Source organism: Aedes albopictus, chromosome 3 (genome assembly GCF_035046485.1).
Source record: "Aedes albopictus strain Foshan chromosome 3, AalbF5, whole genome shotgun sequence".
Taxonomy (NCBI): domain Eukaryota; kingdom Metazoa; phylum Arthropoda; class Insecta; order Diptera; family Culicidae; genus Aedes; species Aedes albopictus.
In genome coordinates, this window is record NC_085138.1 from 372,461,314 (window position 1) to 372,489,018 (window position 27,705).

General features: G+C 41.2%; 1 protein-coding gene and 1 pseudogene across 5 annotated transcripts in view; both read right to left on the reverse strand.

Moving 5' to 3' along the window:
• Positions 1 to 27,705, reverse strand: part of LOC109432273 (xaa-Pro dipeptidase) — a 757,159-nt gene that overhangs the window by 22,634 nt on the left and 706,820 nt on the right. The window lies entirely within an intron of this gene.
• Positions 3,399 to 6,135, reverse strand: LOC115267774 (uncharacterized; annotated as a pseudogene).

Below are 27,705 nucleotides of genomic sequence, written 5' to 3' on the forward strand. Positions count from 1 at the left end.
CTTTATCACGAAAAGAGCCGCTCGTTTGATTGCTGAACACTAGCGAACCTGGTTGTGGAAAGCAAGCTTTTTTTGTACAGCGAGCATAGGGCGGGAGCGAGGCATGCTTTGATGATTTTTTATTTCTCCAAGGAAATTCATTCCAATCTAGTTCTCCAAGTGCAAATTTTACGACTTCCACCTCGAAAGTTCAAATTTGTTCGAAGATACACATCTGTTCTGTGCCCTACGTGCAGAGGACCAACGCGCCCTTGGAGTTTTCGAACGGAAGGTGTTGCGTACGATCAACGGTGGAGTGCGGATGGAAGTCGGGACTTGGAGAAGGCGAATGAACCACGAGCTGCATCAGCTGCTAAGAGAACCAACCATTGTCCACACCGCGAAAATCGGGAGGCTACGGTGGGCGGGTCACGTCATCAGGATGTCGGATAGCAACCCGACTAAAATGGTGCTCAAGAGTTATCCGACCGGTACATGAAGACGTGGTGCGCAGCGAACTAGGTAGGTAGGTGAGGAATTCCTAGTGGAACTCTTAGAGGCATACCATGCTAAGGAATTCTCAGTGGAGCTCATAGGGAACTCCGGGAGGATTCCAGGTGGATAACCTAGAGTAATTCCAAGCGAAAGTCCTAGAAATACTCACGGTGGAACTCCTGGAGGAATGCTTGATACATCGCCTAGAGAAATTCCCAGGAGAACTCCTATAGCAATTTCCAGTTCCACTATAGCCATTTCCTGTAGAACTTCTAGAGGAGTTCCCAGAGAAACTATTCGAGGAATTCCAAGTGGATCTTCTGTAGAAATTCCCTGGGGATTTCCAAGAGAACGTCTCAAGAGTACTCCAGGAGGAATTACCTGGGGAACTTCAAGAAAAAATCTAGTGGAACTCCTAGGGTATTTCCCAGTGGGACTCATTTCCTTTTGTTTTAGGGGTCTTAAATTGTTTTTTGAGGTTTCGTGAACACTACATAGGTTGTTGGCCTAAGGTGCCCTATTCTTCATAGTGGTGCTGCCACCTTAGGTATAGCTTCCGGTGGAGTAGTATTTCATATTCTGCTACTAGATGCCATAAATACGACGTTCGTATTTCATTAATATAGCTTAAATCAGCAGGACAACACTACCCGGGCAGTACTAGAAGCTAGGCACATATCTGATCTTCATGGTATTTTGAAGTATGGATATCAAAATCTGTATATCTCAATGCATTTGTATTGTGGCAAATGCTTGCGGAATATAATTAACGCTACTCTCAAGTGTTAAATTAGCAATAGGTCAAATAAACAAAAAAAATCTCAGAGCCTCATGAGCAAACATCAAATATAATTTTTAGATTTATAGTACTGTTCGACGGTCGGGCGAGTCCTCCAAAAATGATAAATCAATTTTGAAGCAGATTCGAACTCTCTTATTTCACTTTTATACTAGATATTTTAAATTTCTGATCAAAAACTCATGGTTTCAGAATCGATTTTGGAACGCAGACAGTAATTTTATTATTCAATATTCTCCAAAATAAGAAATAATACAAAAAATTGAATAAAATTACTAAGAAACCTAACTTTATGAAATAACTATAGCGATTCAAGTGAGTATTTGTAAAGTAGAACATGGCCAATAATATCATTTGACATAAGTTAATCAAGGCATTCATTACATCGCCCAAGCAACACACATGGTTACAAAACTGTCACGACAGAGTATGCAAGGGTTGCACAGAAGTTACTGTGACTTACTGCGCAACCTTCTAAGATGGCCAAATTTTGGTCTACGTGGTTTATGAACAGCCCCAATATTTCCCATTATTCATGTAATCTCTGACAAGTAACAGGTAAAGCAGACTCTCCTTTATCTGATAACGGAAAAAGTTTGCATAACAAGCAGAGGAGTGAAATGGTTACTCCGCCCTTTTCACATGTTGGTCTAGGACTTGTGCGTTCACTGGCAAATGGACTCCAAAGTTTTTTCAAGTGGGGGTCTTCAGTTAGCCTAGTGATTAAGGCTGTGGATCGCCAATCCGGAGACGACGAGTTCGATTCCTGTTCCGGTCGGGAAAATTCTCTCGACTCCCTGGGCATAGTGTATCATTGTCCTTGCCTCACAATATACGAATTCATGCAATGCAGGCAAAGAAAGCCCTTCAATTAATAACTGTGGAAGTGTTCGAAGAACACTAAGTTGAAGCGAGGCAGCCATAAAGAAGAAGAAGAAGAAGAAGAGAAAGAAGAAGTATTTTTAAGTGTTGGTATCAACATCTCTCGTCTCATGAATGTACCAATAGCATTATAGTTGTACACTGAGGCTCCATCAGTAAATAAGAAAAGATTACATTCCTAAAACATTCGTTATAATTTAAGCATGATACAGCATGTAAATATTGTAATCCAAACTTCAAAGTGTACTGGAGGCCATTTGTATTTCATGAAATGTACAACTAGCACAGTATCGAGTTGTTCGTAATATTGCGAGGGCTTAACGGACATCAATCGGAATGAATTTCTTGGATAAGGTGAAAAAAAATAATGGTAGATCCTGTAGATCCCCAAACAATCAATTCTAGAGTAGTTTGGATGACCTAGATCATCCATATCATGAACCATGAAATTTCTTACGGAGATTTGAGGCTTATTGAGTACCGTAGGATTTGTTTCGCGACCTATACAGATTATGATGGGTAGTGAGAAAAGCCTTATAAAGCCTTATACTGCTTACAATGTATAAAATTTGAAGAAGATGGTAATTGGATCGTGCCTCCGGATGGACATAACCGAATTGAAACGAAGAATCTCTAGCACACACCCATCAATGCTTCCGACACGAGTTTAGCGATAGCCATGTGATAACTATATCAACCGATTCTAAAACGTAAACAAAAACAAAAATATTTTCGTTTCCACCGCATGGCGTGTAGAGCTTCCCGCTCCCGGTGCGATTAGGGTTATTGAACGGAGTCCTTGAGGAGGAAGCTACCTAGTCGTATACAGAGTAGACGGTACATACATTATGTACATGAATGTTCCCGCTCATTTGCTTCCTTTGCGGGAAATGTTTTTGTCGTTGTCGCCGTATCGGTTTAGTGCGCATCGGGAGAAAACAACTCTATGGCTAAAAATACCCTATAGCAGCTAGCAGTGTGGGGATTTGAGGAAATCAGAACTGTTAAACTTTGCGACTTTCAGAATGATAAATTGGGCAAGCCGTATACACGAACTGGTATCGGGCGGTTGGTTCGTTTGAATAATTGTGTAACGGAAATTACGTCTTGGATTCGTAGTATGAGGATTGCTAACGATTAGTTATTGCGTTTCTGAAGAACTCACTAACAGAACGAATAGAAAGACTTCATTCTTTGTTTTGCTCAAACACGATTCATTTATTTCTGACACACCGGTGTACTGTTGAATTTGGCCGAATTCAACCCATCGACAAATCCACAATTCCGATGGCTCGGACCGACCCAAAAACCTGCGAATGCATGACGGTTTGATTCTTTTCGTTGAAGTACCGCATATCCAGCCGATACTCGCCGGCAGGCAAAAACTGTGGTGCCATGGTTTCGTCAATGCGGAAATTTTCGAACGCGATGACACCCTGAAAAAAAAAGTGTAGGAAATTATTCGAAATTTTGTGAGTCACCTTACAAAGCGACACTGACTCTATAGGGACAACCCGAGCGGATGGCCGATGGATTGTTCTTCTCCAGGATACTCAGGATGAACATGGCAGTTTGATCTAGATCCAGCGATGGAGAAACGCTCGCATATCCACGACTTTTGAACTTTTCCAGATAACTGCACACATCGAAGGTGGTCTCCATCAACAGCGGTTGATAGGTCAAATGGTACTTGTAGTACATTGCAAAAGTTAGGAAGAGATGATCGACCTGATCGACTTCGACGCGGAATAACATCTTGGATGGTTGATCCCGATACAGCTTCAGTCGACAGGTCACATTCCAGGCTATCTCGTACGGAAGATCTACGCAGATGGCTTTCGTAAGTCGGATTTTGTACGTGGTCTTTCCCTGGGAAGGAACAGTCAATCAAATTAGATCGTAACACATTTGAAAGTATAAGAATTTACCTCATTTCTTATGAGTGGATTCTTTGTAGGGCCAGCTTTAACAACACTCAATGTAAGAACAAGAAATATTAAGAATATGAAACTGGAGTTCATTGCTAACAGCAAAGCTACAATGCCCAGGAGGAATTCAGATGGTGACAACGATCAACCAGGTGGCGGATAAACGTGTGCTCAATTGGGTGATGTGATGGTCTAGGGTCCACTGGTCCACTTACTTGAGTCATTAGGTTGCAATGAACTAATTGCAGGCTGATTGATAAAATCTCCAGACTAACGAAGCGTTAATATCTTTTTCCAGTTTGAATCATAATGATATAATTGATCTACGAGCCTAACCAGTAACCATACATCAGTTTGTGTCATTCAGTTCAGTTAGCCAGTTGGATTTTTCATATAAGTATTTCATACATATGACTCCTAGGTTCTTCTGTGAGGATGATCAACGTGAAAAAGCTCCAGTTAAGCCTTCAGTACACGCTTTTCCAAGTGTGCAAACTATTCCGCACGCATCAACCAACAGCAAAGCATACGCTTGACATTTCCGATGTTTTGTCAATGCTGGGACCACTGTTGGCCTATTGGATTATGCGTGCGGAAAAATTTGCACATTGGCAAAGCGTGTACTGAAGGCTTTAGCTTTAGCAATTTGTCCTCCAATTTACGGGGTTCTAGGTATCCGCTAGCAACTAACATGTGATACACATGTACAATGGAAATTTGAAGATGTTTTTCAAATTGTCCGTCTTAACTACCACCAGAGTGTTGCAGACTTTAGTGGTTCCCAATCTTGAGCGACGGGCCATGCGAACTTTTCAAGATCGAAGCTCTAGGAGAGGGTGACATTTTTTTCAAATTCTGCTTCTCAGGGAGCATGTGCATTACGTGTATTAAAATAAAGTGATGTTGCGCAAAGCAGTGGTTCCCAAGCAGAAGTAACGGATTATGCTAATTTCTCAAATACCAAAAGTGTGATCGGAAAGTGAAAAGGTTTTCAAATTCTGTGTCTCGAGAAGCATTTATTACAGTATAGTGGCGTTGCAAAGTTCGGTGATTCCCAAGCTGGGGTCATGGGCCATGCTGATTTCGCAAGAATCGAAAGTCCTAAGAGAAGGTGTGAATGCTTTTTGGATTCTATATCTTAACCCACTAATACCCAAATTTTTTATTTTGAACTAAATATTATGGGGGCTATTTTATAACTCGAGTCGACCGTAATTTCATGTGACTCGATAGTTGTCGAATTATACAAATCGAGTTAGTCGATGGATGTCGAGTAAGTAGTCTAGCACAACGAATGCTCGACTCATTAAAACGACTCGATGAAAACGGTCGGCCACCTGTCATCGCACGGCAATCAGTGCCTGCTGCGCACAGCGATCAGACAGATTGATGTGAAATTTTGAATTTTTACCAACAACATGGCTTTGTGCGCGTAGGGATTTTTTTTGCATTTTATTAGTAAAACTACTCTAGAATATTCATTGGAATCCGTTTTAAACCCTCCATCAGTCGCGCCAAAAAGAGATACACGAGCGATCGCGTCGGGTATTCAGTACACGGCATACGCTTTAAATTATGGTTGCAGTACTAGATAGCATATTGGTGTATTAGGCAAAAATGTCCAGCTGATTATGAGTGTTTGGTAGCTTGGTTGCTAGTGGACATGTAGAACCGACCAACCCGATCTGGTCCTGTCGCGAGTGTCGGAATGGCCCCCGCGGAAACCTTAGCATTCAGTCAAAGCCGCCTTGGTCAGGACACCAAAGCTAGACATGCGACGGTTCTTTCTTGATGATTCATCATATCCATCATCTTAGCAAACCAACGGCCACCCTGGTGAACCCGTGGCCACCGGAATGTGCCCTGGAGGAGCTAACTTCGAAGAAATTTTGACCATAGTGCCAAAACTAGGCATGCGAAGGCCCTATATTCACCATTTTTATAAATTTACACCATCTTATTATCCGTAAAAAGGATTTATGACCTCCCTGGCCAACCCGTGGCCACCGGAATATGCTCTGGAGGAGCCTGCTCCGAGGACGCTTTGGCCATAGCGCCAGATCTTCTATCTTTTTTATGTTATGCTGTGTTTAGGTGATCAAAACCTGATTTTTCGCCTGCAGGCATCTAAGAAACTGAAACCAGGAATTGCGTCGGAATGAATCGATTACACTCAAGGAATTCCTCCAGAAAATCCACTAGTGATTCCTCCAGAATTCCTCCAAAAATTTCTCTAGGAATTCCTCCAGATATTCCCCTAGGAACTCCTACATAATTTCTCTAGGAATTCCTCTGGAAATTCCTCCAGGAATTCCTCCAGGAGTTCCTCTAGGAATTCCTCCAGGAGTTGTTCTAGGAATTCCTTCAGGAACTCCTCTAGAAATTCCGCCAGGAACTCCTCTAGGAATTCCTCAAGGAACTCCTCTAGGAATTCCTCTAGGAATTCCTCCAGGAACTCCTACAGGAATTCCTACAAGAATTCCTCTGGGAATTCCTACAGGAATTACTCCAAGAATTCCGACAGGAATTACTCCAAGAATTCCTACAGGAATTACTCCAAGAATTCCTACAGGAATTACTCCAAGAATTCCTCCTGGAATTCCTCTAGGAATTCCTCCAGCAATTCCTCTAGGAATTCCTCCAGAAAATCCTCTAGAAATTCCTCCAGAAAATCCTCTAGGAATTCCTTCAGAAATTCCTCTAGGAATTCCTCCAGAAATTCCTCTAGGAATTCCCCCAGAAATTCCCCTAGGAATTCCTCCAGAAATTCCTTTAGCAAATCCTCCAGGAATTCCTCCAGAAATTCCTCTACGAATTTCTGCAGAAATTCCTCTAGAAATTCCTCTTGGAATTTCTCCAGAAATTCCTCTAAGAGCTTCCCAGAAATTCCTCTGAGAATTTATCCAGAAATTTCTCAAGAAATTTCTCCAGAAATTCATCTAGGGATTTCTCCAGAAATTTCTCTACGAATTTCTAAAGAAATTCCTCTAGAAATTTCACCAAGAATTCCTCAGGAAATTTCTCCAGAAATTCCTCTACGAATTTCCCAGAAATTCCCCTAAGAAATTCCCTGAAATTCCTCTAGGAATTTCTCCAAAAATTCATCTAGGAATTTCTCCAGAAGTTCCTCTAGAAATTTAACCAAGAATTCCTCTAGGAATTTCTCCAGAAATTCCTCTAGGAAAATCTTCAGAAATTCCTCTAGGAATTTCCTCAGAAATTTCTCTATAAATTCCTCTAGGAATTTCTCCAAAAACTCCTCTAGGAATTTCTCCAAAAATTCCTCAAGTAATTTCTCCAGAAATTCCTCTAGGAATTTCTCCGGAAATTCCTCTAGGATTTTTCCCAAATATTCCTCTACGAATTTCTCCAGAAATTCCTCTAAGAATTCCTCTGGGAATTTCTCCAGAAATTCCTCCAGGAATTTCTCCAGAAATTCCTCTAAGAATTTCCCAGAAATTCCTCTGAGAATTAATCCAGAATTCCTCAAGAAATTTCTGAAGAAATTCTTCTAGGATTTTTTTCAGAACTTCCTCTAGGAATTTCTCCAGAAATTCCTCTAGGAATTTCTCCAAAAATTCCTCTACGAATTTCTCCAGAAATTCCTCTAGAAATTTCACCAGTAATTCCTCAAGGAATTTCTCCAGAAATTCCTCTACGAATTTCCCAGAAATTCCTCTAAGAATTCCCAGAAATTCCTCTAGGAATTTCTCCAAAAATTCCTCTAGGAATTTCTCCAAAAATTCCTCTAGGAATTTCTGCAAAAATTCCTCTAGGAATTTCTCCAGAAATTTCTCTGGAAATTTTACCAGGAATTTCTGTCGAAATTTCTCTAGAAAATTCTCTAGGAATTTTCCAGAAATTCCTCTAGGAATTTCCTCAGAAATTTCATTAGGATTTTTTCCAGAAATTCCTCTAGGAATTGCTCCAGACATTCTTCTAGTCATATCTCCAGAAATTCCTCTAGGAATTCCTCCAGAAATTTCTTTCGGTATTTCTCCAGCAATTCCTGTATAATTTCCTCTAGGAATTACTCCAAAAATTGCCTCCGGAAATTCCTCCAGGAATTCCTCCGAAAGTTCCTCTAGGAATTCCTCCGGAAATTTCGCTAGGAATTCCTCCGTAAATTCCTCCAGTAATTTATCCACAAATTCCTCTAGGAATTCCTCCAGAACTCCTCGAGGAATTCCTCCACAAATTCTTCTAGAGATTCCTCCCAAGTTCCTCCAGAATTCTTCCAGAAATTCCTCCGGGAATTCCAACATCATTCCTCAAGGAATTCCTCCGTTAAATTCTCTAGGAGTTCCTCCGAATATTCCTCTAGGAATTCCTCTTGAAATTTCTCTGGAAACTTCTCAAGGAATTCCTCTGGAAATTGCTTTGGAAATTTCTCTAGGAATTCCTCCTGGAATATCTCTAGGAATTCCCCTTGGAATTCCTACAGAGGAATATTCGGAAGAATTCCTAGTGGAATTTCTAGAGGAATTCTGGATGAAACCCTTAAAGGAATTTGTGGAGAAATACCTTTAGGAATTCCTCCGGGAATTTCTCCAGAAATTCCTCCTGAAATTCCTCCAGAAATTCCTCCGGAAATTCCGAGAATTGCTCTGGAAATTCTTCCAGGAATTCCTCCAGAAGTTCCACCGGAAATTTCTGCAGGAATTCCTCCGGAAATTCCTGCAGAAATTCCTCCAGGAATTTCTCTTAAAATTATTCAAGGAATTCCTCCAGAAATTCTTCCAATAATTCAAATTCCTCCAGAAATTCCTCAGGGCATTTCTCCAGAAATTCTTCTAGGAATTTCTCCGAGATGTTTCCAGAGAAATTTCCAGAGGAATTTCTAGAGGAATGTTCGGAGGAATACCTGGAGAACTTAACGGAGGAATTCCTTGAAGAATTATGTCGGAATTCCTGGAGGAATATCTGGAAGAATTCTGGAGGAATCTCTAGAAGAATTTGTGGAGGAATTCCTTGAGGAATTCTGGAGGAATTCCTAGAAGAATTTGTGGACAAATTACTGGAGGAATTTGCGGAGGTATTCCTAGCGAAATTTCCAGAGGAATTATACAGGAATTCCTAAAGGAATTGTTGGAGAAATACCGAAAGAAATTTCTGGAGGAATTCCTAGAGGAATTTCTGGAGAAATGACTAGAAGAATGTCTGGAGCAATTCCTAGAGGAATTTCTGGGAAAATTCCTAAAGGAATTTCTGAGGAAATTCCTAGAGGAATTTCTGGAGGACTTTCTATAGGGTTTCCTGGTTAAATTTCTAGAGGAATATCTGGAGAAATTCCTAGAGGAATTTTTGGAGAAATTTCTCGAGGAATTTCTGGAGAAATTTCTTGGGGAATTTCTGGATAAATTCTTAGAGGAATTTCTGGGAAATTCTCAGAGGAATTTCTGGAGAAATTCCTAGAGCAGCGGTTTTCAGATCGTGCACCGCGGTGCACTTGGTGCACCGCAAAGTCTCGACAAGTGCACCGCCAGACATATCAAAATCCTGCCATCACTACAACGAACAATTTTCGAAAATACCTTATGGTCCACTGCAAAACGAAGTTCCTAACGAAAGCTATATAAATTTCCAAGGCTCTTGCCGACGGAGAGTTTTGATTACCCTTGATTAACCAAAAGTCAAAACCCTTCCAGGCATTTTCAAAGAAATTTACCAAAAATCTCGTGAGAAATGTAAGAATGTATTTTTTTAATAAATCCGGCAAGGATATTCCATCATCAATTATTTTACAAGGAATCTGTAGTGAATCTTCAATAACTTCGCTGAAAATCTCAAAAGAAACTCGACCTGTATTGCTGCGAATTCTCGTATGACCTGGGAAATGTCCTATCAAGAATCTCGCAAGCAGCTTCCAAAAATTTCTCTCAATTTTCCATTGCTTTTCAAATTTGATATTTTTGAATTTTGATTATTTTTGTATTACTTCAGATGTCTTTGTGAATCGGTCAAAAATCAAGGATGAAATTTATCGAAAATCTTGTCAATTGTTGCAAGTTTGCCAGGAATCTTCCGAAAATCCATTTATAGTTGAAAATCCTAAAAATGATTCAAGGGTAAACGCAGGCGTTCGTCGAGGTTCTTGTTAACTTGTTAGGAATCCACCGGGGATTATTGTTGTCCGAAAATTTTCACGAATACCCTCAACAACAAAATGTCTGATGTTCATCAACAGTTTCATTCGTAGTAAGAACTGACAAGTTATAAAACAGTTAACCAATGCAATGTTATACCGTCTACCCCCGTTGGTTTGACCGCATCTAATTTGAACACTTTTTAATTTGACCCCCGCTAAACTGCACATCGTTCAAACTGAAAAAGATTCAAACGTCATCAGCAGAATCTGAAACGGAGTGAAACAGAATGCAGGATTCAAACAAAACAGCAAACCACCTTTAGGGTTACTAAAAGTTAAAATTAAAAACTGGTTGGTTTACATGAGAAGTCGTGCAAACAACGGGGGTTGACGGTTATCATATCAATGGAAACAGTATTTCAACATATATTGTTGCAGCAGGAAGACACTTTGGAAAATATGACAGCATTTTTAAGAAACTCTCAAATCGGATTATTTTACTATAATGAACAGGTGCACCGCGAAGCAATTCATTTCCCAAATGTGCACCGCGAGCCAAAAGGGCTGAAAACCCCTGTCCTAGAGGAATTCCTGGTGCATTTTCTTGGGGAATTTCTGGATAAATTCTTAGAGGAATTTCTGGGAAATTCTTAGAGGAATTTCTGAAGAAATTCCTAGAGGAATTTCTCGTGAAATTTCTAGAGGAATGTCTGGAGAAATTTGTAGAGGAATTTTTGGAGAAATTTCTAGAGGAATTTCTGAAGCAATTCCTGGTGGAATTTCTAGAGAAATTTCTGGAGAATTTCGTAGAGGAATATCTGGAGAAATTCCTAAAGGAATTTCTGTAGAAATTCCTAGAGGAATTTCTGGAGAAATTTCTTGGGGAATTTCTGGATAAATTCTTAGAGGAATTTCTGGGATATTCTTATAGGAATTTCTGGAGAAATTCCTAGAGGAATTCCTTGTGTAATTCCTAGAGGAATTCCTATTGAAATTTCTAGAGGAATGTCTGGAGAAATTCGTAAAGGAATTTTTGGAGAAATTCCTAGTAGAATTTCTGGAGAAATTCCTAGTAGAATTTCTGGAGAAATTCCTAGAGAAATTTCTGGAGGAATTCCCGGAGGAATTTCTGGAGAAATTCCCAGAGGAATTTCTGGAGAAATTCCCAGAGGAATTTCTGGAGAAATTCCCAGAGGAATTTCTGGAGAAATTCCCAGAGGAATTTCTGGAGAAATTCCCAGAGGAATTTCTGGAGAAATTCCCAGAGGAATTTCTGGAGAAATTCCTAGAGGAATTTCTGGAAAAATTCCTATAGGAATTTCTGGAGAAATGGAGAGGAATTTCTGGAGAAATTCCTAGAGGAATTTCTGGAGAAATTCCTTGAGGAATTTCTGGAGAAATTTTCAGAGGAATTTCTGGAGAAATTACTAGAGGAATTTCTGGAGAAATTCTTAGAGGAATTTCTGGAGAAATTCCTAGAGGAATTTCTGGAGAAATTCCTAGACGAATTTCTATTTTTGGAGAAATTCCTAGAAATTCTGAAGGATTTCATACAGGAATTTCTGGAGTAATTACTAAAGGAATTCCTGTAGGAATTCCCGGAGAAATTCCTGTAGGAATTCCCGGAGGAATTCCTGGAGGAATTCCTGGAGGAATTTTCGGAGGAATTCCTGGAGGAATTTCCGGAGGAATTCCTGGAGGAATTTCTGGAGGACCAGAGAGGAAAATTCATGAAAATAGAGCCGTCGCATGCGTAGTTCTTTCCATGTAGTAGGCTCCATGGCCTGAACGTCCTCGAAACAGATTTCTCCAGGTCACATTCTTATGACCACGGGATGGCCACAGTCGCCTGGCCATTGGTCCTTTTTATGGATAATGGATGTCACAAAAGTTCAGCTTATTATATGTAGTGGCTTGATTGCCCTAACAGCGGGGAGGAAAAAAAGATAATGAATACAAAGAATCAAGAAGATAGACCGTCGCATGCCTAGTTTTGGCGTTCACGAAGAAAGCACCTTCAGGACGCATTTCGATTGGCCAGGGAGGACATTGGACCTTTTGACGGTAATCAAGATGATGGATATGAAAAAGCATGAAGATAGAGCCGTCGCATGCCTATGTTTAGCACCATGGTCCAAAGGACCTCGGAACAGGTTCCTTCAGGGTATATTTCAGTGGCCACGGGTTGGTAAGGAAGACCATTAGACCTTTTCATGGTTACTAAAATGATTGATATGTAAAATCATGAAGAAAGAGCTGTCTCATTTCTAGTTTCGACCGTATGGCTAAAACGTCCTCGAAATAGGCTTTTGCAGAGCCGGTGGCCATGGGTTGACCAATGGTTGGCCAGGGAGGCCATTTGACGTTTTACGGTGACCAAGAAGATGAATATAAAAAATCATGTAGACAGAGCCTTCGCATGCCTGGTTTTGGTGCCCTGACCGAAACGATCACGATCCAGGTCCCCGCGGGTGTAATTTCGATGCCCGCAACAGGACCAGATTGGGTTAGCCGGATCCACATGACCACTACCAGACACGCATCACCCAGCTGGACATGTTTGCCGCAGACACCAACATTCAACGACGCGGCCGCTCGTAAAAAGCTTGTGTAAAGAAATTCCTCTCAGTAAACTGTCAAAATCGCGAATCGACCACTCTTCTGCTGTCGACTGTCGAGCTAGTCGGTTTCTGTGATCGCTTTTCTGTTCGACTCGACAGTGATAGCAGGCGACCCGATTTAATCGACTCGAGTTATAAAATAGCCCCCTATTTTTCGTCATCTAAAATCGATTTAAACATGTTTTGGAAGATGATTCTTTTTAATTCTCGATTTCGTGAATTTCAGTTTTTGATTTTTCTATTTTTTTTATTTTTGAACATCCCCACACTTTTATATTTTTCCTGGAAGCCAATTCGGGAAAGTGTTTTTTGAGTTGAAAACATTTTGAGATTTTATGATTATTGTTGAATTATTATTATTTTTAAATTTTTTCACAGAAAATTTTATTTTCCGTGTAATTTTAAGGAAAATAATTTTGGAGTGTGTTCGATTCCCTTAAACTAAACTATTAAACAAGAATAGAATGAATTGGGTAAAATTTAAAATATGTTAATTGTAGCGATTCAATACAAAATAAACAATGACTTCTAAAAGGTGACTAAAACATCAATTTTTCAATGATTTTTAAAAAATGTAAATACGCTTTAAAATACACCAAAAACCATTTTGAGATATACAGAACAGTCCTAAATATCAGCCAAAAATATAAAAAAAAAGATTTTCCACGAAACAAAAATTACAAAAATGCTCAAACTATACCCCGTCTAAAGGCGGGATTGGGTATTAGAGGGTTAAGCGGCACTGATTGTGATAAAGTAGTGTTGTATAGTTCAGTGGTTTCCAATCTGGCGTCACGGGCCGTAGTAATTTCTCAAGAATCTTAAGTGCGATGTGAAAGTGAAAATAGTTTTCAGATTCAGCGTCTCAAGAAGACTACAATCAAGTGGCATTGCAATGGTTCTCAAGCTGTGGTCACGGGCCATGCTTATTTCGCAAGAACAGAAAGTCCGAGGAGGAGATGTGAATGTTTATAACATTCTGCGTCTCAAGGAGCATTTTATACAATGAATTGGCGTTGCAAAGCTCAGTGATTCCCATGTTGGAATTACGGGTCATACTAATTTCACAACAATACCAAAATTGTTAAAATGCAGTATGGCCCATACTAAATGGGAAAATTTTCGAAGACATTGTTGACCTGCTTTCAATCGATAAACCATGCATTTTTCTATTGGATTATATAGTCGAGGCACTACTTAATTTAACATGACATAGGAATATTTAGTGATTTTAATCATTAACCTTTGAAAAAAAAATAATGTTGAACATAAGGATCTGAATAACGTCCACGCGTCAGAGGCCAGCTTTCAAGGCTGTAAATTTCGTTAAATTGCTCTCAGTCACATTCAATTAATTTTATTTCAAGAACAGCACTCTCATAGCTAAAACAGGTCTGTAGCCGTCCATTGGTGATTTGGACAAGTAAGAAAATGTATTGTATTTTAAATTATGGGACATATACTCAAAATTGTAGTGTAAGACAAAAAAATCAGAAAATAATATCATGTATGATGAAATTATTATCAATAATAATTAATTGCATCAAAAATGATTAAAAACGAAAACAATACATTTTTGCAGTGGTTATGCCGCGAACAGAAAAAAGTATTTTCACAAGAACCGACACTCCTAGGAGAAGGTGTGAAAGCTTTCTGGGTTCTGTGCCTCCAGGAGCACTATAATTGCAATAAAGTTGTGTTGTAAAGTTCAGAGGTTTCCAATCTTTTATCACGTGTCATGCAAATTTCTCAAGAATGTAGAGTGTCATCAGAAAGTGAAAATGGTTTTCAGATTCTGTGTCTCATGAAGCAATTACTACAATAAAGTGTCGTTGCAAAACTCTGAGGCTCTCAAGCTGGGGTCACGGGCCATGCTGATTTCGTAAGAACCGAAAAAGATTATGTGTGTGACAAGTAGTACTTATTACAATATACTGGTGTTGTAAAAATCAGGGGTTTCCAATCTGGAGTCACGGGCAATGCAAATTTCTCAAGAATCTATAGTGCGATGAAAAAATGATAATGGTTATTCAGATTATGCAATTAGTTGGTCCCAATATGGTGTCACGGGCCAAGCTGATTGTAACGTCGCCCCCCTGCAACAATCAACTGTGGCTGATAAACATTGTGATGGAGTGATCTACCGGTCTTTGAACGCTACTCAGATCGATCGATGGATTGTGTGCAAAGAAGGGAATGACTAGATCAAAACAAAAATAAAACCGCTTATCATTGTGAATAGCTCACGTATGTGGCAACCCTAATCCCACCTAATGCATCTGACAGGAGCCAACATCTATCGTGTATCCACAATGGAATCCTTTGTGGATACACAAATGTTTACATACAAAATGTTGGATTCTTAAAAATGGCGGCCCCGCACCCTGGTGGAATAGCTGCATACCGCATCCCATGATCTGGGATGCTGCCGCTACAGTTAAGGGAGTTTCATTTAACTCGATTTTGCTGAAAGGTCCCGATCTTCTCACTGCGCTTCCAAGGGTTCTCAGCGGTTTCCGACTGTTTCCGGTGGCAGTAACTGGAGATATTAGGGAGATGTTTCTCCAGATAAAGTTGCAGGAAGCTGATAGGAACGCTCAAATGTTCGTCTACCGTCATAAACCCGGTGATCCCATTCAGGTCTATGCTATTGGCGTCACAATGTTCGGCTCTACCTGCTTCCCATCGTCCTTGACGAACTGAGCGTCAAGAACATCAACGCTGAACAATATGCGCTACACTACCCCCGAGCCGCGGCGGCTATTAAGGAGCATCACTACGTGGATGACTACCTAGACAGCTTCAAATCTATAGACGAAGCAGTACAGGTAGTAAACGATGTGAAGTTTGTCCACTTCAAGGGTGGATTTGAAATCCGCAACTTTTTGTCGAACGAGGGCGAAGTATTGCGGCGAACTGGGGAGATCGAACCAGATTCGTCAAGAGTTCGCTCTTACACGTGGAGAGGCTGCCGAATCAGTACTCGGGATGAAATGGATGCCAGCAGATGATGTCTTTACGTACACCTTTGCGGTTCGTGAAGACTAGAGAGTGATTCTCAAAGAGAATTACGTCCCTACAAAGCGCGAAGTCCTGAAGGTGACCATGAACCTATTTGACCCTTTAGGATTCGTAGCATTCTTCCTAGTCCACGGTAAGATATTGATGCAGGATGTCTGGGCTTCAGGAATCGACTGGGACCAAAAAAAACAACGAACTCTTCATTCGTTGGCGACAATGGATTTCCTACTTTCCACAACTGGATACAATGCAGATCCTACGATGCTACTTCAGCTCTCCGTTCCCTAAAAACTTTGATCGGCTGGAGATACATATTCTTGTTGACGCAAGCGACTCTGCATATGCCTGTGTAGCTTACTACCGACTTGAAACCGAGAACGGGATCCAAATGGCATTGATCTGCGCGAAAACCAAAGTAGCCCTGCTGAAAGTTTTATCAATTCCTCGCCTGGAACTGAAGGCAGCTATCTTGGGTGTCCGCATGTTGGAATCTATTCAAGGTTACCACACCTATGCCATCAACCGCCGAGTGCTGTGGGGCGATTAACTTCTTTTCTCGATCAGCCTAGATAGCTGTATAGTGTCGGTAGCGATTGTCTCAATTGGCTAAGAAAAACACTACGGACCGCCTGTTCCGGTGGTAAGAATCCACCAACAGGTGACCCCTAATTCATGGTGTGATGCGGCTTTATGCTTACCGTGCCTAGGAATGAATGGCTAGGGGGGGGGGGGGTCAAATAAAATCCTAACCGCAAACGGATCCTGTGGAGTGGCGCCCTTACTGTATGTTGCCCTTACTGCGCTAACCGGAGCAATGGTGCAGTGGACCTTGTGTTTCTCCGAGACAATCAGCTGCCCTTCTTTAGTCCCACTAGAGGCTAAATAAGGGCGGGATTATGAAGATGTTGTTAATTAGTTTAAATTTTCACCTATATGGTTTCACATTATGCGATTTACACAGTGTATTCGGTGTACCCTCGCCTTTGGCGTTTTCCAATCGATACCGATCTGGTTTTGTTGCTGCCGTTCTTTGTTGTGCTGTTGTTGCGAAGAGTTTAATCTTACCTAGTTTGAGTAGTGGCTACGGTTAGGTTAGCTCAGATCAATCTTCAGCATAAAAGAACAGCAACAATCAATCTTTGCAGACTTATGCAAAATGGTTCAGCTCAAGTGGCCTTGGTCCAAGAACCTTACTTTCGTAACGGGAATTTCTATCTAGGAAACGTTGTAAACCCGGTGTTTGCTACTTTCAGTAAACATGAAATGGCAAACGAGCCTGTGTGCTTGTCAACAACGCAATAGTTGCTACACTCATCTCTGAACTAACCACCAGAGATGTATGTGCTATCACAATTGATGTATCTGTTGGAAACCTCAACAGGAAATACGTCTATTGTTCTGTGTATTTACCGCATGATGAACCATCCCCTACGGATGCTGTCAAACAAGTCATCGCATACTGCACTTCAAAAGGCCTTCCGCTAATTGTTGGCAGTGATACTAATGCTCACCATATCATCTGGGGCAGCTCAGACATTAACTTGAGAGGCTCCAGTTTGATGGAGTACTTAAGTAGTACAGATCTTGCATTACTTAACATAGGCAACCGCCCAACCTTCATGGTATCTGCTAGAGAGGAAGTGTTAGATATAGCGCTTTGCTCTAGCAGAATTAGTCACGAGCTGACCAATTGGCATGTGTCAGATGAAGAATCTTTATCTAACCATCGCTATATCTTTTTTGAACATTTAAATGTTACTTCGCAAACATTGCGTTTCAGGAATCCTCGGTCAACAAACTGGGATCTCTATACTGATTTGGTTGCAGCCAAATTTCATGGATATTCGCCATCCATTGACACTTCAAGTGATTTAGATGATGCCGTTGATACTACAACGACCTTCATCATGGAAGCTTTTGAAGAAGCATGCCTTCTACGGTCTGTGAAGATCACGAGAGGAACCCCTTGGTGGAACTCTGATCTGGCGAAACTCAGGAAACAATGTAGAAAGAGTTGGAACAGACGACGTTTGGCTGGTTCGGAGGCTTTCAGGTCGGCTCGCAAGGCGTACAGGAAAGCTCTCCGGTCTGCTGAACGATCCGGCTGGAAAAACCTTTGTACAAATGTTTCCAGTTTGAGTGAAATCCATGGATTTCCGAGTGAACGAACTTCGTTCGCCAAATGGCGATCTGACTTCCTCTAATAAGGAAGTTCTGGAATGCTTATTCAGCTCACACTTACCTGGATATGTGAATATTACATCTTAGGATGAACCTGATGTCTTTTCTTGTAGTTATGATTCCCTGGCTTCGGCTCGGAGTATTGTAACTATAGAATCGATTGAGTGGGCTCTTAATAGCTTTGCTCCTTTCAGATCTCCTGGGGCAGATGGGATTTATCCTATTTTGCTCCAGAAGGGATTTAATTATTTCAGACATGTTTTGTCAAAACTACTTGTCTGCAGTTTTGCTACAGGGTGTGTTCCCAAATTCTGATGGGATATTACTGTAAAGTTTATTCCAAAAGTAGGTCGTGCATCGTATGAGCAAAGATTTTCAGACCTATCAGATTGGCCTTTTTCTTCTCAAATGCTTGGAACACATTGTCGATCATCACATCCGTGATGTTCATCTAGCCAACGTGCCTCTTCATGTGAACCAACATGCCTACCAATCTGGTAAGTGCACTGTGACACTTTTACACTAGGTTTGTTTACGTGATTGACAAAGCATTCACTTAAAAGCAATCTTGTTTGGGTGTTAACTTAGATATCGTGGGTGCTTTTGACAACGTGCCTTTCGACGCCATATTGGAAGCCGCACGGAGTCATGGTATATCTCCAAGGATATCCAATTGGATTTACCAAATGCCCAAAAAACGACATCTCTTCTCGATATTGCGTCAAACATCGATTAGAGGACTGTTAGAGGAGACTGTTCGAGTCCGTATGAAGTTGATCATCAATATTAACTTCTTTTCTCGATCAGCCTAGATAGCTGTGTAGTGTCGGTAGCGATTGTCTCAATTGGCTAAGAATCCATCAACAGGTGACCCCTAATTCATGGTGTGATGCGGCTTTAAGCTTACCGTGCCTAGGAATGAATGGCTAGGGGGGTCTAATAAAAACCTAACCGCTAACGGAGCCTGTGGAGTACCAGGGCGCCCTCCACTGTATGTAGCCCTTACTGCGCTAACCGGAGCAATGGTGCAGTGGACCTTGTGTTTCTCCGAGACAATCAGCTGCCCTTCTTTAGTCTCACTTGAGGCTAAATAAGGGCGGGATTATGAAGATGTTGTTAATTAGTTTAAATTTTCACCTATATGGTTTCGCATTATGCGATTTACACAGTGTATTCTGTGTATCCTCGCCTTTGGCGTTTTCCAATCGATACCGATCTGGTTTTGTTGGGCGCCGTCCTCAAATTACGTAACGCTTTAGGGGGAGGGGGGAGTATGGCCGAGCGTTACGGTCTATACAAAAATTTTCGGGTTTTCATACAAAAAAGCGTTACGGAGGGGGAAGGGGGTCAAAAATGACGAATTTAGCGTTACGTAATAAATGGATGCTGCCTTGCTGCTGTTGTTGCGAAGAGTTTAATCTTGCCTAGTTTATGTAGTGGCTACGGTTAGGTTAACTCAGATTAATCTTCAGCATAAAAGAACAGCAACAATCAATCTTTGCAGACTTATGCAAAATGGTTCAGCCCAAGTGGCCTTGGTCCAAGAACCTTACTTCCGTAAAAGGAATTTCTATCTAGGAAACCTTGTGAACCCGGTGTTTGCTACTTTCAGTAAACATGAAATGGCAAACTTGCGTGTCATGCCTCGAGCCTGTGTGCTTGTCAACAACGCGATCGTTGCTACACTAATCTCTGAACTAACCACCAGAGATGTATGTGCTATCACAATTGATGTATCTGTTGGAAATCTGAACAGGAAATACGTCTATTGTTCGGTTTATTTACCGCATGATTAACCATCCCCTACGGATGCTTTCAAACAAGTCATCGCATACTGCACTTCAAAAGGCCTTCCGCTGATTGTTGGTAGTGATGCTAATGCTCACCATATAATCTGGGGCAGCTCAGACATCAATTTGAGAGGCTCCAGTTTGATGGAATACTTAATTAGTACAGATCTTGGATTACTTAACATAGGCAACCGCCCAACCTTCATGGTGTCTGGTAGAGAGGAAGTGTTAGACATAACGCATTGCTCTAGTAGAATTAGTCACGAGCTGACCAATTGGCATGTGTCAGATGAAGAATCTTTATCTGACCATCGCTACATCTTTTTTGAACATTTAAATGTTACTTCGCAAACATTGCGTTTCAGGAATCCTCGGTCAACAAGCTGGGATCTTTTTACTGATTTGGCTGCGGCCAAATTTCATGGATACTCACCATCCATTGACACTCCAAGTGTTTTGGATGATGCCGTTGATACTACAACGACCTTTTGAAGAAGCCCTCTACGGGCTGTGAAGATCACAAGAGCAACCCCTTGGTGGAACTCTGATCTGGCGAAACTCAGGAAACAATGTAGAAAGAGTTGTAACAGACGATGTTCAGCTGGTTCGGAGGCTTTCAGGTCGGCTCGCAAGGCCTACAGGAAAGCTCTCCGGTCTGCTGAACCTTTGTACAAATGTTTCCAGTTTGAGTGAAATCTAAGGATATCCGATTGAAAGAAATTCGTTCGTCAAATGGCGATCTGACTTCCTCTGATGAGGAAGTCCTGGAATGCTTATTCAGCACACACTTCCCTGGGCGTGTGGATATTACATCTGCGGATGAACCTGATGTCTTTTCTTGTAGTTATGATTCCCTGGCTTCGGCTCGGAGTATTGTAACTATAGAATCGATTGAGTGGGCACTTAATAGCTTTGCTCCTTTCAAATCTCCTGGGGCAGATGGGATTTATCCTATTTTGCTTCAGAAGGGATTTGATTATTTCAAACATGTTTTGAAAAAACTACTTGTTTGCAGTTTTGCTACAGGGTATATTCCCAAATCCTGGCGGGATATTACTGTGAAGTTTATTCCTAAAGTGGGCCGTGCGTCGTATGAAGAAGCAAATAGTTTCGAACCTATCAGTTTGACCTCTTTTCTTCTGAAATGCTTAGAACGCATTGTGGATCATCACATCCGTGATGTTCATCCGGCCAACGTGCCTCTTCATGTGAACCAACATGCCTACCAATCTGGTAAGTCCACTGTGACTCTATTACACAAGGTTGTTTACGATATCGAGAAAGCATTCGCTCAAAAGCAATCTTGTTTGGGTGTTTTCTTAGATATCGAGGGTGCCTTTGACAATGTGCCTGTCGATGCCATATTGGAAGCCGCACGGAATCATGGTATATCTCCAATGATTTCCAATTGGATTCATCAAATGCTCAAAAACCGATATCTCTTCTCGACATTGCGTCTAGCAGGGATTAGGAAATTTAGTGTTTGTGGATGCCCCCAAGGGGGAGTCTTGTCACCGCTTTTGTGGAATCTCGTAGCAGATAAGCTATTGAGGCAACTCAATAATAGCGGTTTTCCTACTTATGGTTTTGCCGACGACTACCTTGTTAGTTGGTATGTGCATCAGCACCCTTTTCGACCTGATGCAAAGCGCCCTTCAGGTAGTTGAGGGTTGGTGTCGCCAATATGGCCTTTCGATTAATCCGAGTAAAACATCTATTGTTCTTTTTACGGAAAGGCGAAACCGTAATGGCGTTCGACCTTTGCGTCTCTTTGATTCTGAAATTGATGTGACTGAACAGGTAAAGTACGTTGGAGTCATTCTTGATTCCAAGCTTTCCTGGACACCTCACATTGAGTTCAGAATCAAGAAAGCTTGTATGGCCTTCGGGCAATGCCGGCGAACCTTTGGTACAACTTGGAGTCTTAAACCTAAGTATATCAAATGGATTTACACAACTGTTGTTCGTCCAATATTGGCTTATGGATGTCTTGTGTGGTGGCAAAATGGCGAAATGAGAACGGTCCAATCAAAGTTGGGCCATCTCTAAAGGATGTGCCTAATGGCGATGTCTGGAACGTTCTCTTCAACACCCACGGCAGCGCTCGAAGCTCTCTTTGACGTTGCTCCATTACACATTAATCTCAAACAAGAAGCATTTTCTTGCACTTACTGTCTATGGGTACTCGGTCTACTAGAGGAAACTCCATTTTCCACGAAATTCCCTTCCCGGGAAGAGTGGACATCTGGATATCTGGAAAGAAGTATTTCAGACGGCATCGTATGTTACACTGATGGCTCCCTTCTCGAAGGACGAGCAGGTGCTGGCGTTGATTCTCGTGAGCTAAGGCTGCATGGGTACCTGGCCATTCTTCCATCGCTGGAAATGAATTGGCTGATGAGTTAGCTCGCACTGGAGCATCACATGACTTCATTGATCCTGAGCCAGCTATTCCGATATCGAAGAGTTGGGTAAAGCTTCAGATTCACACCTGGGCTGCTACTCAACACAGACAATACTGGAATAGTTTGGAGTCATGTCGTCAAACCAAATTGTATTGTACTGACCCATCTCCAAGGGTGGCGAAGTATCTTATAAATCTGTCAAAAAGACACGGACACGTTTAGTACTTCCAGTGAGCTATTCGCTCTTTGAAGGAAGCACGACACTAGACAACGGACTAGCATGCAACGCCCAGTGGCACAGCCGAAAACTTTTCCTGACAGCTGCGGCGGGAATCGAACCCGCGCTCCTAGCACGGTGCGACTAAATGCTTGGTGGCACTAGCCGCACGACCACGAAGCCACTTCAAAGCAGAATTGCAGCATGCTGGTCAAAGAATTGACTGGCCACTGCCGACTCAGCTATCACATGGCGAATATTCAGCAAGCTGATTCATTTGCATGTGATAGCTGTGAATCCGATTATGGAACTTCGTATCATTTGATATGTAACTGTCCAGTTTAAGAGCAACTGCGTTTCCGAGTATTCGGTAAACACTTATTGAGTGAAACTGACTTCAGAGACCTGAATATTCAGGATATTTTGTTGCACTTAACCCGCTGTGGTACAGAGCTATAGGCTCTCGTTCGCTTTATGTGTTATTACAGTGCCCTTTTCAAGGCGCTGTTTGAACCCGTTGTGGTACGCTTATGCGTTAGTATCCTCTTCCAGGGTACTTTTCCTATTTCTCTACCTGTCCTTATCCCCATCCCTATCCTTACTTCCTTCCTTTTCCCTCAGGTAGATGTTGAAATAGGCTATTATTTTGTCGATGGCACAAATGTCCCAAATGGAGGATAACGTGCCTCTGGCCTCTGGCCTTTTGATACGACGACTAAGATGAACGCTGGCAGCATGAGGCGGGACTGAGTCAAATTGCGAAGAGGTCACCAAACTGCCAGGATGGTGTCAGCTTGGGCGAAAGATTCGGTGTGGTTTGCGGTCTCCAAAAATTTCCAGCCGATCTGTTGTCCTTGAACTCACGGAACAGTATTCCTTTTCGCCAAGTTGAAGCACACAGAGCCTTGGACTTGAGGTTGCAGTTTACGCCGATTTTAAACGAAATGAACGATAACGTGCTGATATCGCGACCATTACCGACGAGCCTAATAGCTGTAATGTCTTCACAACGAAGACGTTTTCTGACCATTTCACGCACCTGATCGGCTGTCACATCACGGGAGATTCGTGATAAATACAGCCAGAATTTTGGTTGATTTTCGGGCATCGGTACAACTTCAACGCCAGTTGAGGCGCGTCAATCTGCATGGCATGATTCAACCTCAAAAGGTCATATTACTTCTGGAGCAACATTTGAAAAGGGCATACAAGCATTGGTAAACAATGACTTCACACGTCCCTGCTGAGCCCCCCTCAGCTTATTCACAAAAACTAAGACCGTTAACAGATAGAGCAAACATCGATCTTTCGGTTAATGGTGTTCATTTGCGTGGGCGGGCCGCTGTTATGTCCTACGGAGCGTTTTAGAAAAAAGACACAAGACCTCTTGGGCCCTTTTCAAATGTTGCTCCAGACTTATCAAAGTGAATCCAGACCCAACGATACATTCCCTACTAACCATCAACCCTTCCTTCAACCTTTGGTGGAGACGTGCGGTAAACGCCAACTTTCACATAACAAAGGTTGATACTAATTCCTTCCTTCTTCCAACCTGACTGCAAGGACGTAGCCGGCGTCGTTATTGTACCGTTAAATTGAGTCTCTGAAGCGTGCACAGTGAGAGTTTTGACCACTCCCAGTCAATTATTCAGTTGATTCATTGAGCAACTGTCATTGGTTCGGGTCAATCACGGAGTAGCAACCATAGATATGTGCAGTCAGTCTAAGCTAAGCTAAGCTAAGTTAAGAGCCTCGTGGCCGTGCGGTTAGCGTCATCAGGTGTATAATCGTATTATGCCATGGGGTGAGGGTTCGATTCCCGCTCCGATTGATAAAACTTTTCGCAAGAAATGTTTCTTCCTCGTATCCACTGGTGCTCGTAATGTATGTCATATCCGTTGTCAAGTGTTAAGTTTCCTTCAGTATGTACAGCCTCTGGCTAAAGACGGTGTCCGTGTCTTTGAAATTATAGTAACTCGAAATGCAGATTGAAAACCACTGAGTTTTGCAACTCAATTAGGGTATTTTTCCAATTGTTGCACGGCTAAAAAAATCGCCAATTGTTGCACACCTCATAAGAATAACACGGAGTGTGCAACAATAGGCGAGTTTTTAGCTGTGCAACAATTGGAAAATTACCCTACATCGTTATTAGTGAGTGCTCCGTGAGACGTCGAAAAAAAAAACATTTTCATTTCATCCTCATTTCCAGTATGCGCCGCAAATTGTATGCGTAGAATGTATGGAACACATTTGTTTACCCCCATTTCAAACATTAATGTCCTGAAAACAAAGAAGGAATGGAGATTTTTATCCAGTGCACTGATCCTTGAGATGATCAAACCGAAAAACGTTTGCACTTTTTCCTAGCACTTTCGGTTCTTGAGAAAGACGGGCTTGGTGGTCTAGTGGCTACCGCTTCTGATTCGTACGCAGAAGGTGCAGGGTTCAATTTCTGACCCCTCCTCTCCCTTCTCTTCCACCCTTCTCCTACTTTGTATCTTTCTATCTTCTTTCTCCATTCTCTTTACATATACAACTCATCATGTATATTCACATGCTCATAGCCATCGCTAGAACAGAAACGGGTTGAAAAAGCCGTTTCCCTATCTTCTAAACTTTTACAGCACAGTGTCTATCTATCTATCTATCAGAAAACGTCTAAGAGTTATGCAATCAAGCGAACTGTGCCGCACATCTTCAGAATAATAAAACACACAGTTCTACCACTTAACGTCTGGCATCCACTCACCAATGTGTGAGCCCTCTGCCAACCATATCCCACCAAACACTCCGATATCCGCATGAATTTGGGCAGACGCAGAGGTACAGTATGCGGAAAGAGAAAAAATGCGAAAGTGTTTTTCAACTTCAAACAACATTTTCGTCCAACTAACGTTAACCAATCTAGGTTCTAACGTTCAATGGTCTCTAACAGGCAAATTTTCTGAAAAGTTACTTAAAGTTTTATTTTTCCTTCTGATCAGTAACATTTACAAGACAGCGCCTGAAGCTGAAGACAATCAGTATTTCCAAACTACAGAAAAGTAAACGGGTCGCTGAATTTCACATCTAACAAAATACATAATTTACTTTCCTCTGCAATATCATCGAATGTATATACTGATTTCAACTAGTACGTAAAATAACATGGCTCTGGATATGTATGGCTTATATTATAGTTAAATATTTTTAATATATCAGCAATTTTGTCTTATGACAGTTGGCCACGCAGTTTACTCACATTTCCGGCTTATATCATTACAAATAAAAAAAAACAAATATATTTTTTTGTATTGAAAGAATATAGACATTGATTGATACACTGTCATGAAAAACTAATCTCATATGACCCAAATGTATGTAGCCTGTTACAGCTCTTTGAAATTTTCGCATTTTTTCCTGTCGCACCCTGTATATTTGCGCATTCGACCTGATGTGGATACAAACGATTGCAATATAACTTCCTTCTACATTGACTTGAAGTGACAGGCGCCATTGTCGCCTAAAAATAGAAGATCACCAACGCTCACACACTGAAGATGCCTGCTAAATCTCCGGCAGATATCTTTTTGATTCCTTGTGTGAGTGTAGCTGGTCTGGTGATACTGGAATAGCATCCACGGGCGGTCAATCAAGCTCAGCTCAGCTTCCTAGCACTTTCGGTTCTTGAGAAATTCTTCTGGTCCGTGACCCCAGATTGATCACCTTCGGTTTTTGAGAAATTCACTTGCCTCATGACCGTACGTAGAAAAATATGGTCTTCTACAAAGTTGTCCCTAATAAAAAGGCCTTCTTTCCAATGTACATAAAAATTAGGGTGGTCCATATTTTCAAAGAATTGGAAACCAAACATTTATTTGCAAGAATAACAATATACATTCTTCGAGGAAGTTGTAGATTTATCAATTTTGAGCAAGTTTGCTGAAGGCAGTTTTTATGTAGCTATATAATTGACCCATCTAGAGATATTTTTTTGAATTAGCTTAGGTTTACGAAAAACCGTTTTTCTGGAATTAACTTTTTCAGTTTTGATTTTTCATCTAAGTCGCCAGTAAAACACTTGTAGAGCTTTTGAAGACACGTCGGTTCGTGCGCTGAGATGGTCGTTATGTCTTTTGGTTCAATAGTTACAGTTTTTTTTTTAAATAATAGTTTTTTGAAAAGGTGATATGACGGGTTGAGGCAAACATAAAAAATATCTTTTCCGGCATTCAAAAGAAGAAATGTTGTTATAAAACATGTAAAAAATTAGAGGAGTGTTATTTTTGTAACTCAAGTATAAAATACTTGAAAAGTCGCTATTTTTTCTAGGAAATCATCAATATCTTTTGAACGGAGTGACGTAGCAACATTCTCCGCGCACGAAAATGCGCGTTTTTGGAAGCTCTAAAAGTGGGTCTAAGACAAGAAATTTGAAACAAAAAAAGATAACGCGATAAACGATATGTTCTATTGTAGCATCACCCTATGAAAACTATGGGGAAATGCTCCAAAATTGTCCAAAACAGTTTAAACGCTTTATCATTTCTTCTTTTGAAGATATTTTTTATGTTTGACCCAACCCGTCATATCACCTTTTTTTTTAGGAAAAAGACCTGTTACACCTGTAAATACACTAATTATGAAATAGATTTCTTTCCCAACTTTGCATAGTGGACATTCAGAAAAAAAGCGTGAAAAGCAGATTGTCAAATTGACGGATTCTTATGCAGAAAAATTCAGCCAAGTATTTTGGTTAAAAAAATTTTAATTGCAGATGTATACTTACACAAATCGTCGTAAATCGTAAAACTGAGACAAAGAATGCAATTTCAAGTGCGACTCTTTAGCTACCCAGCGAACCATTGTTACAGGAATAAAACCTGTGTTATTAAAACATTAAAGAAGAGTCTAGCGCGGGCGTATAGGTATCAACAATTTCACCAACCAAAATTCAAACAATTTCCCTGACCATTACCGTTAAATTTCGGCGTAATTGGAATGTGTCACGCGAGCCACTTGCATCCCTCCTGATGCCAGAGTAATGACGGCACGGCGCGACGACAACAATGCAACGGTAACGGTTATAACGGCTATGGATGGGGGGAATTCAAATTAATGTTGTTTCTCTTCGAACTGAAACCGTTTGTTTTGTCTCCGGTGCGCTTTGCTTTCGCTGCTGGCTGGCCGGGGCAATGAGATAACAGATCGTAAATTCTGGAGCTCGATTTGAAAAGGTCGTATGTGCTTTTGTCGATTAAAAATTCGATCAGTTGGATTCTCTTATTATAGCAAAAACCGTTGAAATTGAACATAG